Source organism: Sus scrofa, chromosome 2 (genome assembly GCF_000003025.6).
Source record: "Sus scrofa isolate TJ Tabasco breed Duroc chromosome 2, Sscrofa11.1, whole genome shotgun sequence".
NCBI classification, from domain to species: Eukaryota; Metazoa; Chordata; class Mammalia; order Artiodactyla; family Suidae; genus Sus; species Sus scrofa.
Genome location: NC_010444.4, coordinates 13196637 through 13210297, shown reverse-complemented (window position 1 = coordinate 13210297; position 13661 = coordinate 13196637). Strand labels below are relative to the sequence as shown.

General features: G+C 40.6%; 1 protein-coding gene across 17 annotated transcripts in view; it reads left to right on the top strand.

Annotated features, from left to right (window-relative positions):
* The window catches only part of CTNND1 (catenin delta 1), a 65648-nt gene continuing 53033 nt past the window's right edge, over nucleotides 1047-13661 (top strand). For 13 of the 17 annotated variants that reach the window (XM_021083024.1, XM_005660895.3, XM_021083021.1 and 10 more), the window contains exon 1: nucleotides 1067-1313. The gene's annotated coding sequence lies outside the window, so the exon portion shown is untranslated. Of the gene's footprint in view, nucleotides 1314-13661 lie in introns of all 17 variants that reach the window. The other 4 variants (XM_021083025.1, XM_021083023.1, XM_021083019.1 and 1 more) reach the window with 4 other exon arrangements.

Genomic DNA, 13661 nt, shown 5'->3' with positions numbered 1-13661 from the left:
TAGGGGTCGAATCGGAGCTATAGCCACCGGCCTACACCAGAGCCACAGCAATGCGGAATCTGAGCCGCGTCTGCAACCTACACCACAGCTCAGGGCAACGCCAGACCCTTAACCCACTGAGCAAGGCCAGGGATCGAACCCGCAACCTCATGGTTCCTAGTCGGATTCGTTAACCACTGCGCCACGATGAGAACTCCTATAATATAACTCTTAACTCAGAAAAAGAATACTTGTTTTTATCCTCTATTTAGGTCAAGCGTAAAAAGGGAATGGATGTCTTAAGCTTCAAGTTCACAAATAAATTGAATTTTCTAGACGTGAGACTTTCTTTTCCTTACACATGCTGTTATCTACTCTAAATATATTGCTTGTTTATGGGATATCATTTATTCTCCCACTCAATGCCACATTATTTTGATTTGGGGATAAATGAGAAGACTGATTTTCCTCAATAACCTAGAGGATTCAGTTTCCTTCTCATTGAAAGCATACACACTAAAAAGTATGAACAAGTCCAAGCATTTATTTTTTCCTAATCAGCCTAAATGCATTTAAACCAAAACAATGAAATTGAGTGTTTACCTCAGATATCCCCTACCATCCCATTCAAGACATTGTAGTCCTGTTTCTAGGATTTCTCTCTCCTTCCCTTCTTGTCTTCCTTTGGGAAAATGCTTTAGGGTAGAAAGCAACAAACTAAATAGCAGTAGGCAAATAAAATCAGCTTTTATTTGCTTCCCCACCCAAAAAGGAAGGAGTAAGAACCCCAGCATCAAAGAGAACTGACGCGCTTAGGCCCTGTCGTTTTAAAAAGCCCTTGTTCCCTAAGCCCCCTTCCCCTAACCCCCCAGCTCTGCAGTAATTCCTCAGAGATCGTACAGTCTCCACTTTAAATATAAATATATATAAAACTTCCCCCTGTCTCTTTTTCCCCTCCTCTCTCTCCTTTTTTTTTTTTTTAATTCCTATAATAAAGTTTCCTATTGGATAAAATCAGCTCCCTGATTTATGCCTGGCTCCGATTGGAAGTTCCCAGGGGCTGACATCACTTAGGAAAGCGAGGGGTAGGGCTGCCAGATCAGTTTGTCACCACCCAGGCTCCCTAGCCTTTGGCTGGGTGCAACTTCCATTTTAGGTGTTGGATCTGAGAGAAAAAAAAAGAGGGAGAGAGAGAAAGAAGAGCAGGAAAGACCCTGAAAGGAGGAAGAGGTGGCGAAAAATCAACTCCCTTGCTGGATTTGTCTTTCTCAGCACGTTGACGAAGGCTTGGGTTTCTTTCTTAGAGGACTGGTTTCTAGAAGTCCACATTTGAGGTGTGTGCCTTTTTAAAAATATGTGTATAGATGGGTGAAGGAGGATAAGCCAAGTCGAATTTTTGTCTTAAGGTAACCGGAGGGAATTTAGAAACAAGAGATTCTGTTACGCTGATGGGTAACTTTTAAGCGGTTATTAATTTTCCTCATTTGGGGAATTTTGGTATTATATTTGAAACAAAGTAAAATATTCAAGAACCAGGAACAAACTTCTGGGTCTCTCTAATATAGGGAGATGAATAGATTCGGAGGGGTGAGGGCAATTCTGTAAATTTGCATTTTGGTGTGTTCTTTTATTTCATATTTTTTTTCTAGGTTAGGCTAACAAACTTCTGTTTTCAGAGCCCAAACCAAAAGTTGGGTTTTTTGGCATGTTGCGTGTGGGTTGGGAAAGGAATTTGTCCGGGTCGGAAGCTAGTTATTCATGTTTTAAAACTTTTTTTTCCCTCCCTTTAATCATTGGATTTGTGAAAGTGGAAAGTTGCAGGGAGTTTTGCAGCTTAAATGGTGGTATTTTTTCCTCTGGAGTTTGAACAGCCCAGATCAGTTTCAGCCCTGCTGTTCCTGGGTGGATCCTTCTTTTACTTTTCCAGGTGCGGTGGGTGGGAGCCTCATTCTCCGGCTAGACTTAGCTCCCTGCTTTGCCTTATAAAAGAAAACAAATGGATCCATGGTAACTGAATCGCCATCTCCTTCCTTCTACAACTACCTTGATGGCAAAGGTTTGTGGAGGTGTAGGTTGAGTTGGCATGTACGATAACCCTTGGTTTCTGTGCTTAAAGGGATAAGGAAATTCTAATCATGCTTTTGCGTTCACCTGAGTAAAGTGGCGATACACATGAAAATATTTTGAGCTTTGTGCTCTCTGAAAGGGCCTTGGATTAAAATAATGATAGGCTAAGACTAAAATACCTATACCAACTTTAGTGTTTAGAAGGCATTTGAGAAAGCAAAAGGGGAATTCTTACTTTTAAACCAAACTGAAAGTTGTTTTTTGGAGGTGAGTTTTTCCTTTGGTTAATTAGCCATGAAATCAGAAATCTGTAAGAGCTGAAGGCTCATGACTGTGCTTTCATATCTTCTATTTAATCTTAAGATTAGTTTTTGTTTTGCAAATACATTCTTTCAAAAATACTGATTCTAGATAATTGTATAGCCAACTCATCAGTAACTGAAAACTGGATGTTTTCTTCCATCTTCTTTGAAAATGAGAATCAGTCTGAAAACTAACTGCAGTAGATACTGCCCTAATTGTAAAAAGATGGGCCTGTGTTAGCTGCTCATTAGCTTTAAACTGGTATGTATGTATAATAATCCTCTGATTTTGTGCCCCTCACCCCTCAATTCTTTTTAGACTAGAATACTTCCTTGGATTTCTTTTCCAGAACAAAAGTGTTTCTTGAAAGATGAGTTCATTCTTACAAGGTTGTGTCTTCAAGGGAAACAGAACTTTGTTTCTCCGTTTAATATAATTTATGCAAGAGCTACAGTAAGATTTTAATGTCTGTATAATTAGGAGTATCTCCTAATTATAGCAAGCGCAGTTACAAAGAAAAAAAGGACAATGTGTACAGTCCATTGGGCTGTAGTTCTTATTTCATTTCCAAATTTTCTTTCAAATGCTCTCTCTGCCTTGACGCCAGCCTAAGGGGGGTGGGGGGGTTCTTGGATCTTTGGAGGATTGGTCATGTTGCTGCCAGAGTGTTGGTTTCCCACTCAACCTTTAGGGGGAGGAATGAGGGAATTTGAAGGAGTACAAAGGCAGTTTGAAAATAGGTTCTGGCTGACTGAATGGTAGTAGTGCTTTGGGTCCAGCTTTAAATACTGGGCTTTGTGTAGCTGCAGTGAGCATTCTAGTTGACTAGCGACCAGGACTATTTCCACGAACTGAGGCATTGTTTTGACTGGGTGTGTACTACTGGAACCTTTTGGATGATAAGATGGAAGAAGACTTGTCTTTTACCTCACCTCTACCTGTTCTTCTAGGAGATATAATAAGGGATGTGAATAAGTAAATCTGTTATTTTTTGTTTGGCTCCTCATTTTGACTTGGGGGTGAAAAATGACGAGTAAGTATGAGTTGTACAGATTTTTCTTTGCTTGTGTGACTCCTATATACTGTTGGTTTCTTTGTTACATGACTAAGGTATGGCCTGTGTTCCAGGTGGGGGTCTCTTTTGGATGCTTAGAGTCCTAGTGCCTTTCCTAGAGTTCCAATTATGGAGAGTCAGGGGGTTAGAACATATTCTTTCAGCTAGGATAAAAATTGGAAACCTTTAAAAAAAAAAAAAGCTTCGAGTAATCGCAATTCAGCGTTAGGTTTATAAGGTAGTTGCTCTCTAGGGATGAGAGATGGGATGGATGTGCAAATACATTAAGCATGGAAATAACAAAATGATTAGCTTTGTATAATTTACTGCTTTCTATTTTGGTACCTGGTAGTCCCCTGTTACCTACTGCCAGCCCTCCCTCCCCCAACCCCCGGCTTGTTTTTTTGCTGAGTGCTAAGCATTTTGCATAAACTATTTGCTTAATTTTCCACAACAACCCTTTGTTGTTGTTGTTGTTGTTTGTTTTTTAAGGAATTTGAGCTTCAGAGAAGCTGAGGTTTGCTGAAAATTTTACTGCTTGTAAATGGCCAAGGCCAGGATTAAACCCTGGTCTGGACTAACTACAAAGTTCTTGGATTTAACCACTAAAACACTGCCATTCTCTAGGGAGGATAGAAACGAGCCAGAACTGAAATGAGCCCTTGCTAGAGGCGGGAGGGTTTCATTTTGCTGAGGGTCAGTGTTCACTTAGATTTCCAAGATCTCCGTGTTAGAGTAATGTATGTAAAAACAACAATGATAATTTTCCTTAAAGCCGATGGGGAGCTAGATATGCTAGAATGGATATTATCTCAATCTTTAGAACAGGGATCTTTCTGTATGCACACCATTGCTGTCCTAATTTCTTAAACTTACTGAAAATGCCTAAACTTAATTTGATTATTAGTGAAATTTCTTCTGCCAAAGTATTTTCTGGCATGTGATTTGGGATGATATTACCAAACTGCAGGGAGAGGTTTGTAGCAGGTAGTTCCAATACTGTTGATCCTACTTATTAATTCTGTCTAGACTGACCTGCTTGAGTGTAGGTACTGTCTTAGCTGTATCCTCTTAGCACCTAACTCAGTGTCTGGTATATGCTGAGGTGCTCAGTAAGCCTTGGTTAAATAAGGCACTAGGGGAATCAGTGAGGGACTTTTGTGGGGAAGGCTGAAAGAAGTTGAGATAGGAAGCAATACAACAAAGATTAATAAAAATTGCAATGTAATTTTGAAACTTGTACACTTCTCCTACCTTCCATTTTTAAGTAAAGTTTCCGGAAACAGTTGAAGATTTAAAATTTTAATTTTTCTTTAATCCTGTTTTCTTTCTGGACAAGCAGTACCAATAATAGTGTCAAGAGTAAAAAGTAAGGGTCCTAGGAGTTCCCGTTGTGGCTCAGTGGTTAATGAATCCGACTAGGAACCATGAGGTTGTGGGTTCGATCCCTGGCCTCGCTCAGTGGGTTAAGGATCTGGCATTGCTGTGAGCTGTGGTGTAGGTTGCAGACTTGGCTTGGATCCTTTGTTGCTGTGGCTCTGGTGTAGGCCGGCAGCTGCAGCTCTGATTCGACCCCTAGCTTGGGAACCTCCATATGCCGCGGGAGCGGCCCCAGAAAAGGCAGAAACACAAAAAGACAAAAAAAAAAAAAAAAAAAAGTAAGGGTCCTAGTATTCATTTCATAATACAGGCAGCTATTAACTTTAGCCACTGAAACCTTAAATGTAGCCATTTTCTAGGAGATAGGAACTGATTTCCCAGAAAATATTAGGGCAGCAGCAGCAGAGAAAGTATTAATTTCAGCCATGTTGGAAGTGAATGGTTTTTATACTTGTTAGTAAAAACATGAAATGCTTGAGATGATAGTTTTGAACATTAGTGTTTCAAAGAAAGTGTGTTTGGATTTTTTTTTTTTTTTTTTGGTCACTGCTTTTCCATGGAACTTCAGGAGATTTTGTTCACAAAATGTATTGGGAAGTTTATGAATTTAAGAACCCAAATTAATTTTTGTGGGAAATTTGGAATAAAATAACAAGAAATTTGCCTAAAGGAATGAATCAAAGGTTATCAGTATGTGACTTCATGTTCTCTTCCCTTGCAGAAGGGGCTAAATGCTATGAGAAGCTGAAATAGGGATTGCTCTGCCTAAATGTAGTTGCTGCCAAAGTTTGCAATTGAGAGAGAGCATTGGTAGCCTGGCAGGGAGATTGTAAAGCCAGGGAAAAACAACAGTTCCCATTAGAACTAAAAAGGAGGAAACATTTATGGATTGATTGTATTTTGCTATACTTTTATTTTTTTTATTTTATTATTATTTTTTTTTGCCATACTTAAGGCATGTGGAAATTCCCTAGCCAGGGACTGAACCCACACTGCAGCAGTGACTCAACCCATTGCAGTGACTATGCCAGATCCTTAACCTGCTGTATCATAAGAGAACTCCTCTGTATAATATATATATATATTTTTTTTTTTTTTTTTTGTCTTTTTGTTGTTATTGTTGTTGTTGCTATTTCTTGGGCCGCTCCCGTGGCATATGGAGGTTCCCAGGGTAGGGCTTGAATCCGAGCTGTAGCCTACGCCAGAGCCACAGCAACGCGGGATCCGAGCCGCGTCTGCAACCTACACCACAGCTCATGGCAACGCCGGATCGTTAACCCACTGAGCAAGGGCAGGGACCGAACCCACAACCTCATGGTTCCTAGTCGGATTCGTTAACCACTGCGCCACGACGGGAACTCCTGTATAATGTATTTTTGAAAGTAGTTTCCTCCTCCTAATTCTCTTTGGAATTGCATGTTGTTGATTATTAATATTCAGTATTGAGAATGGGGCCCACATTTACTATTCTGGTTCAGGGAGAGTGTTCCCCATTTTTAAGCCAATTTCCTCTCCACTGAGTCCTTAGGCAATGTATTTATTTAAAAAAATTTTTGTGTTGTTTTTAGGGCCACACCCTCAGCATATCGAAGTTCCCAGGCTAGGGCTCAAATCAGAGCTGCAGCTGCCAGTTTATGCCACAGCAACACGAGATCCAAGTGATATTTGTGACCTATACACCACAGCTCACAGGCAACACCGGATCCTTAACATGCTGAGTGAAGCCAGGGACTGAACCGGAATCCTCGTGGATCCTAGTCAGGTTCGTTAACTGCTGAGCCACAAAAGGAACTTCGCTGTGGGCAATTTAGATCAGGCATATAGTGGGGACATTATAAAGATCCAGAGTTCTTTTTTTAAAGGTTTTGATGGCCAACAGGTAACTTGGTCATCACTGTCACAAAGCATATCCCATTATGTGACAATAAAAGAAACTTTAGTTTTTTATTTTGAAAACATTTCAAACTTATAGGAAAATTGAAAGAGTAGCACAATGACTCCTTGTGCTTGACACCAGGTGTTAAAATTTTGCCACAAATGCTTTATTATTCTTTGTTTTTTGATCAATAGGCTGACCAAACAGGGAATTTCCAGTCTGAGAGTTCCACAGATATAGAGAGGCATGGGAGTGTTGCATGCTTTATAAGTATGGATGCTGAAGCCAGACTTCCTGGGTTCAAATCTTATTCTACCACTGAACTAGCCAAACAACCTTGGGCAAATTGTTTAATTGCTCTATGCCTTGGTCTCCTTATCTGTAAAATGAAGACAATAATATTAACCATCTCATGGGATTGTTGTGATGATGAAGTAACTAACTGCATGCAAAATTCATAGGAATACCTTGTGTGTGCTATTAGAATGAATACTTTATTTATTGTCTGTTGGATTAAGTGCCCTTTAAGGTATCTTAAAACCTGAGACCCTAAGGTGGATAGTGACACTTACATTACAGAATAAATGGGCATCATGGGTGGATAGGCTAACTTTTTGTGTGTATGTGTGTCTTCCTGTCCTTTTAGGGCCACACCCATGGGGCATATGGAGGTTCTCAGGCTAGGGGTCTAATTGGAGTCATAGCTGCTGGCCAATGCCAGATCTGAGCCTCGTCTGTGACCTTCACCACAGCTCACGGCAACGGCAGATACCTAACCCACTGATCAAGGCCAGGGATCGAACCTGAAACCTCATGGTTCCTAGCTGGATTCGTTTCTGCTGCGCCACGACAGGAACTCCCCCCCCCCCTTTTTTTTTAATGAGAAAAAAATGCCTTTAGCGATAGGCAAGTTTGGGAAGTTGTGTGGGTGGGATTATCCAAAATAAAGGTGCTATGGGAATGAATAACTTATTAGAGTGAGGTGTGAATGAGGGAAGAGAAACTGATGGCAAAGCTTGAATATCTTGCAGTAATTTCTTAGGAGACTTGGATACTTTACAGGAAAAATAGTGATATAAATTTCTCTCGCTTGTATGTACAAGAGACAGAACTCTAGCACCCAAAGATAAACTTCCTTTAATTTCGGCAGAGAATGGATTCAAAAAGCTTTGTTTGGGTTTGTTATTCTTTTGACTTTGAACTAGATTCTTTTTCTTGACGTCTCACTTGTCCAACCAGGATTTTGTAGGATAACATTCAATTTTTGAATGTACAGGAAACGATTACATACAAATGAAGGTAATTTTTTTTACTATGTCTTGAAATAAACTTCCTTTTTTAATGTTGAGGAAACTTTTTTATTTTCAACTCTTATTTATGGACATTTATGAAACTGGGACATGTAGAAATTTTTGAGTTCATCAATGCTTCCTGTGAGAAGTATGCTTCTAAGCAAGAAGTCTGGTCTTTTATGTGGAAAAGCCAAACTGGCCTGTGGGAAATATACATATGTTAGATGCAGCCTTGCTTGGAAACTTTTGGTTTCTTCCAGCATAAGACTTTCCTTCTTTTTTCCTTTCTTTCATACCCATGAAGTAGCGTTCTGAATAGTATTTAAGCTAATTTCTTTTTTTTCTTTTTTTTTTTTTTTTTGTCTTTTTGGTTGTTGTTGCTGTTATTGTTGCTATTTCTTGGGCCGCTCCCGCGGCATATGGAGGTTCCCAGGCTAGGGGTTGAATCGGAGCTGTAGCCACCGGCCTACGCCAGAGCCACAGCAACGCGGGATCCGAGCCGCGTCTGCAACCTACACCACAGCTCACGGCAACGCCGGATCGTTAACCCACTGAGCAAGGGCAGGGACTGAACCCGCAACCTCATGGTTCCTAGTCGGATTCGTTAACCACTGCGCCACGACAGGAACTCCTAAGCTAATTCCTATTGGCATTGCACAGCTTCCTATCGTAACTCTTCCACCCAGTGCTCCACATTTTTTTTTTTTTTTTTTTTTTTTGCGTATGGAAGTTCCCAGGCCAGGGATTGAATCCAAGCCTCAGCTGCAACCTATGCTGCAACTGTGGCATTGCTGGATCTTTTAACTCATTGTGCTGGACTGAGGACTGAACCCTTTCCTCTGCAGCAACCTGAAGTGCTTCAGTTGGATTCTTAACCCATTGTGCCACAGTGGGAACTCCTCCACATTTTTTTTTTTTTTGGTCTTCTCTAGGGCCACACCCGTGGGGCACATGGAGGTTCCCAGGCTAGCGGTCTAATGAACGCTGTAGCTGCCGACCTATGCCAGAGTCACAGCAATACAGGATCCAAGCCCTGTCTGTAACCTACACCACAGCTCATGGCAACGCCTGATCCTGAACCCACTGAGCAAGGTCAGGGATGGAACCCGCAACTCATGGTTCCTAGTTGGATTCATTAACCACTGAGACACAACGGGAACTCCTCTCCACATTTTTTTAAACCTACATTTCCCTCTGATGATTCTCCGACATTTTTTCCTTTTCATTTGCTTTCCTCTTTTTGTTTGGTGTTCCTCTTTGCCTCTCCAAGCTTTTTTTTCCCCTTAGGTTGGTGGTCTTCATGGGCATTACTTTGCCTCACTAACACTTAATAGGGAAGAGATTTCTGATTCTTACAGTAGAATAAATTGTACTCGTGGTGAATGTGCAAGTAGGATGCTGCTTCTGGTTTATTTCAATTAGATCTGGATTGGAATTAATTGCTGTGATTCAAGAAGATTGATCTAGTAATTCAGATTAGTTTTTATCTTTTTGATTTTCAGATCTCATCACATTTACTAATTAATAAGTCATTTTGGTTCAGTTGACAGTAGAGCAAAAGATACTTATTTTTCCTGGAGTTATCAGTTTTGTGTGTGCATCCCATATTGTTCTATATGGGAAGGCAGTAGCTCATTAGGAGGTCTCTTTGTTGAGTGGAGGTTTTTGTTTTAGGTAGCTTATATTTGAGGAAACCAAAATACATTCTGATGGTTGAGGACATAAGACATTCTTATAGAAACTAGGTCAGCTTTTCAGTGCTTTTATCAAAGCACCTACAGTTCCCATTTCATTGCAAATGAGGTAAATCTCGTTGAAATAAAGTAGCTGGTGTATATTCAGTACACATAAAATAGAGTAGTCTACTTTAAAGGAGAAATTGGTGCCAATCTGATTTCTTTCCACTCTTTCTTTGTTGGAATTGGGGAAGTTCTGTAACATCTGCCCGTTCTGTTCTTTGTTGACTACTTCGTAAACTTGGGCAGAATTTGCCATTTGAATGTCTACCCTGCTGAAGGTCAGGCAAATCTGCAGGCAAGGCTACTGGAGACCCCAGCTGAGAGTCCTAAGGTCACAATTAGAAACAAATGTGTAAAAAGAAAAATGAATATTTGTTTTTCTAAAATTTAACTTTTTGTTTTTTTTTTTGAAAAAGTAAAACATCTTCATTCACTCAAAACAAATTTGAGAACCTGCTGTACATCAAATAGATCTCACAGAGCTGACATTCTGGTTGGAGAGATAGATAATAAGTAAGCAAATACATATATAGTATGTCAGAGTGTGATAACACTATTGAGAAAAAAATAAAGCAAGATATGTAGGGTGGTGAATAAGATGTGCAAGGGTGTGATGTTTAATATAAAGTGTCAGGGAAGGCCTCACTTGCAAGGTATGTTTGAGAGAGACCTCAAAGAAATTAAAGTCACGTAGATATGAGTACAAAGTGCATAGGCCCTGAGGCTGATTGTTACTAGCAGTTAAGAGATATGGGGGCAGTAGAACCTTCAGGGAAGTCCAGTGGGTGTGTGTTGGGGATAAGTGGGGACAGTGTAGGACCTGGTCCTGCATTATACAGTGCAAAGAATAATCTCACTTCAGATACCAGAGACAACAGCTGTTTATATATATATATTTGTATTCTTTGTGAGGAGTTGAGGCAGCACCTGACCCAGCCTCCATCTTTGTCCCAGTTCAGAAGTTCCATACAAGTACAGTCAGCACAGTAGTAGAATTTGCATAGGTCAATGGCCCTTGTCTTGGAGAATGATATGTAGGAAAGCATCTACTTAGAATGAGCTTGTATGTGCTTGAGAAGTAAGATAAAAATTTTCTTCTCTGTGGGAGTTCTGCTTGTGGCTTAGTAGGTTAAGTGGGTTAAAAACCCGACTAGTGTCCATGAGAATTCGGTTTGGTCCCTGGCCTAGCTCAGTGGGTTAAGGATCTGGCGTTGCCACAGCTGTGGTGTAGGCCGCGGATGCAGCTCGGATCTGGCATTGCTGTGGCTGTGGTGTAGGCTGGCAGCAGCTGCTCCAATTCAGCCCCTAGCTGGGGAACTTCCATATGCTGCAGGTGCAGCCCTGAAAAGAAAAAAAAAAATGTTTTATTTCCCAGAAAAATCTGTTTCTCTACTTTCTTATCTACAGAGTCAAATTTCTATGACCAGAAGTGACAGCCTAGATCTGGTACAGTTTCCTTTTGAATACATTTGTTGGTTTGGTTTATGACCAAATATTATACCTACACCACTTATCTACTGCTCTTTGTTTTGCTCATTAGGCCAAAAAGCTCCTGTTTCCTCACAGCCCTAATCATTGGGATTTAATGGCTTCGGAAACCACTTTATAGGTCACTGTATTATATACAAGAGGGGAGGTGATCATCAATCTTGATAACTGTTTTTCCTTTCCTTATGTATGCTTAAGCAGTAATGATTGTTAAAGCATATACTGAACCACTTAGCCTGGTTGACTTTGGTGGGAAAAGAAGCAGCACCAACTATTTAGTGATTAATGTTCTATGGCATCTCCGCATTGGAAAGTCAAAGGATAGGTGATTACCAGAGTAGTTGTGTCTTAAATCACCTGTTGTTACTTTCCCTCTCAAGATTTCTGGTTCAGCTGTCTGTCCTTCAGTGAAAGTTTCTCTGTCTCTCTTTCTCTGCTTGGAATTTAGCACTAGAACTTGACCTGGTTACCCTCTGTTCTTCCCTTTAATTATACTTACGTGGTTGTCCTTCTGTTACTTAATATCATCCTTGGTAGATAACCTAAATCAGGAAACTTTTGTTCCCCTTTTAGTCCCCTTCTCTTTTGGTCAGGTACCTGTATCATCTTGTATAGGAAATACTCTGGGCAATCAGGTTCTTCCAAATTTTGAAGTTGCTTTAAATGACTGCTTGATGTGTATTACTTCAACATTTATAAATGTTTATAGCTGTCTTGAAAGTGTCTTTCAATGGCCGTTCTTTTTTCCAAGTCTTTAGTGACATGCTTCTTTGTGGAAATATTTCTCTTCATGCTTCTTCTAAACACATCTTGCTACTCACTTGCTCTTACTCAAACCAAAAGTTAAAGTGACTTACTTGGATAAGTGTCAATGGCAATAACTGAATCCAGAGTTTCTGGTTATTTCTACTACATTGTCAACTGGCCTAAAGTTATCTAGGGTCTTGAATGCTAGATTTAGGACTTCTTTTGGGGTGGAATGTGGAATCAGACTTCTTTTGAGGTGGAATGTGGAACCAGTCTTTGAAAATGTGGGAGTTCCCGTCGTGGCACAGCAGAAACGAATCTGACTAGGACCCATGAGGTTGCGGGTTTGATCCCTGGCCTTGCTCAGTGGGTTAAGGGTACGGCGTTGCTGTGAGCTGTGGTGTAGGTTGCAGATGAGGTTTGGATCCCGCGTGGCTGTGGCTGTGGTGTAGGCTGGCAGCTGTAGCTCTGATTAGACCCCTAGCCTGGGAACCTCTATGTGGAACGGCCCTAGAAAAGGCAAAAAGGCAAAAAAAAAAAAAAAAAAAAAAAAAAAGGCAGTGTGGTACAGCTCTTTGTTCCTTGGAGGAAAGTTAAACTAAGTCACTTAAAATATAATCGGATTGTCCAATCTGCAATGTGTAAATAGGGATATCCTCCACTGTAGCAACTCTGGATTCCAATGAAGTGAGACAGTTCTTCCTTTTAGGTTCTAAGTCTAGAATATAGGATTTAGGAGTTCCTGTGGTGGCTCAGTGGTTAACGAACCCAACTAGTAACCAGGAGGATGCAGGTTTGACCCCTGGCCTTGCTCATTGGCTTAAGGATCTGGCGTTGCTATGAGTTGTGGTGTAGGTTGCAGATGCAGCTTGGATCTGGTGTTGCTCTAGCTCCGATTCTGTCCCTAGCCTGGGAACCTCCAAATGCCACAGGTGTGGTCCTAAAAAGATAAAAGACCGAAAAAAAAAAAATAGAATATAGGATTTAGTTATTCTGGCCATCTTATATTTAAATACATACTTTCCAAGAGCCTTTAATCCAGATTGGTTGGGTTGTCTGGTTGATTGTAAAGCAGGGCCAAATAATGTGCTTTATAATGAGTACCCTTTTTGGGAGAGGAATGTGGTGGTCAGAGGGTTGTCAGGGATAGGCCATTGCAGTGGATCCCAACAACGGACTGTAAGAATCACTTTGAGGGCTTTTTAGAAACGTGAATGCGAGGCATTCCCTCCAAAAATTGAAGTGTTAAGGGATGGGGGGGTAGATTTGGGAGACTGTATTTTAAGAAATGCTTCCCAGGTGATTCTGATCTCTCATGTTCGAGGACCATAAAACCTGAACATTTGGATTAAGCTGTATATCTATGTGATTTCTCAGATGGGTGGTTATTTAATTCATATGAGAAATAGAGAAGAATAGATCATGCTGGTAGACATGGTAAGAAGGTGGCTAATTTGAAGTTTTCTACCTCCATCTTACATTGTTTTGGAATTACAGATGTCACTGCCTGCGTTGGGGATTATGCCAGCACTTAGTATGGAATGGAGAACTTGCCTTTTAGTGGGAGGGAAACTTTTAGACCATATTTCTGTTTCCCCTCTCCATTTTCAAATTGTGGAACAAATTCAGGAGAGGATGTTAGCATTGAAACTCAGCTGGAGAATTTGTTTAAAACTCGACAGGAAGGGCCAATGTTACTTCCTGTCTGAAAAGGAAGTGCTGGCTTCCTTCCCTTC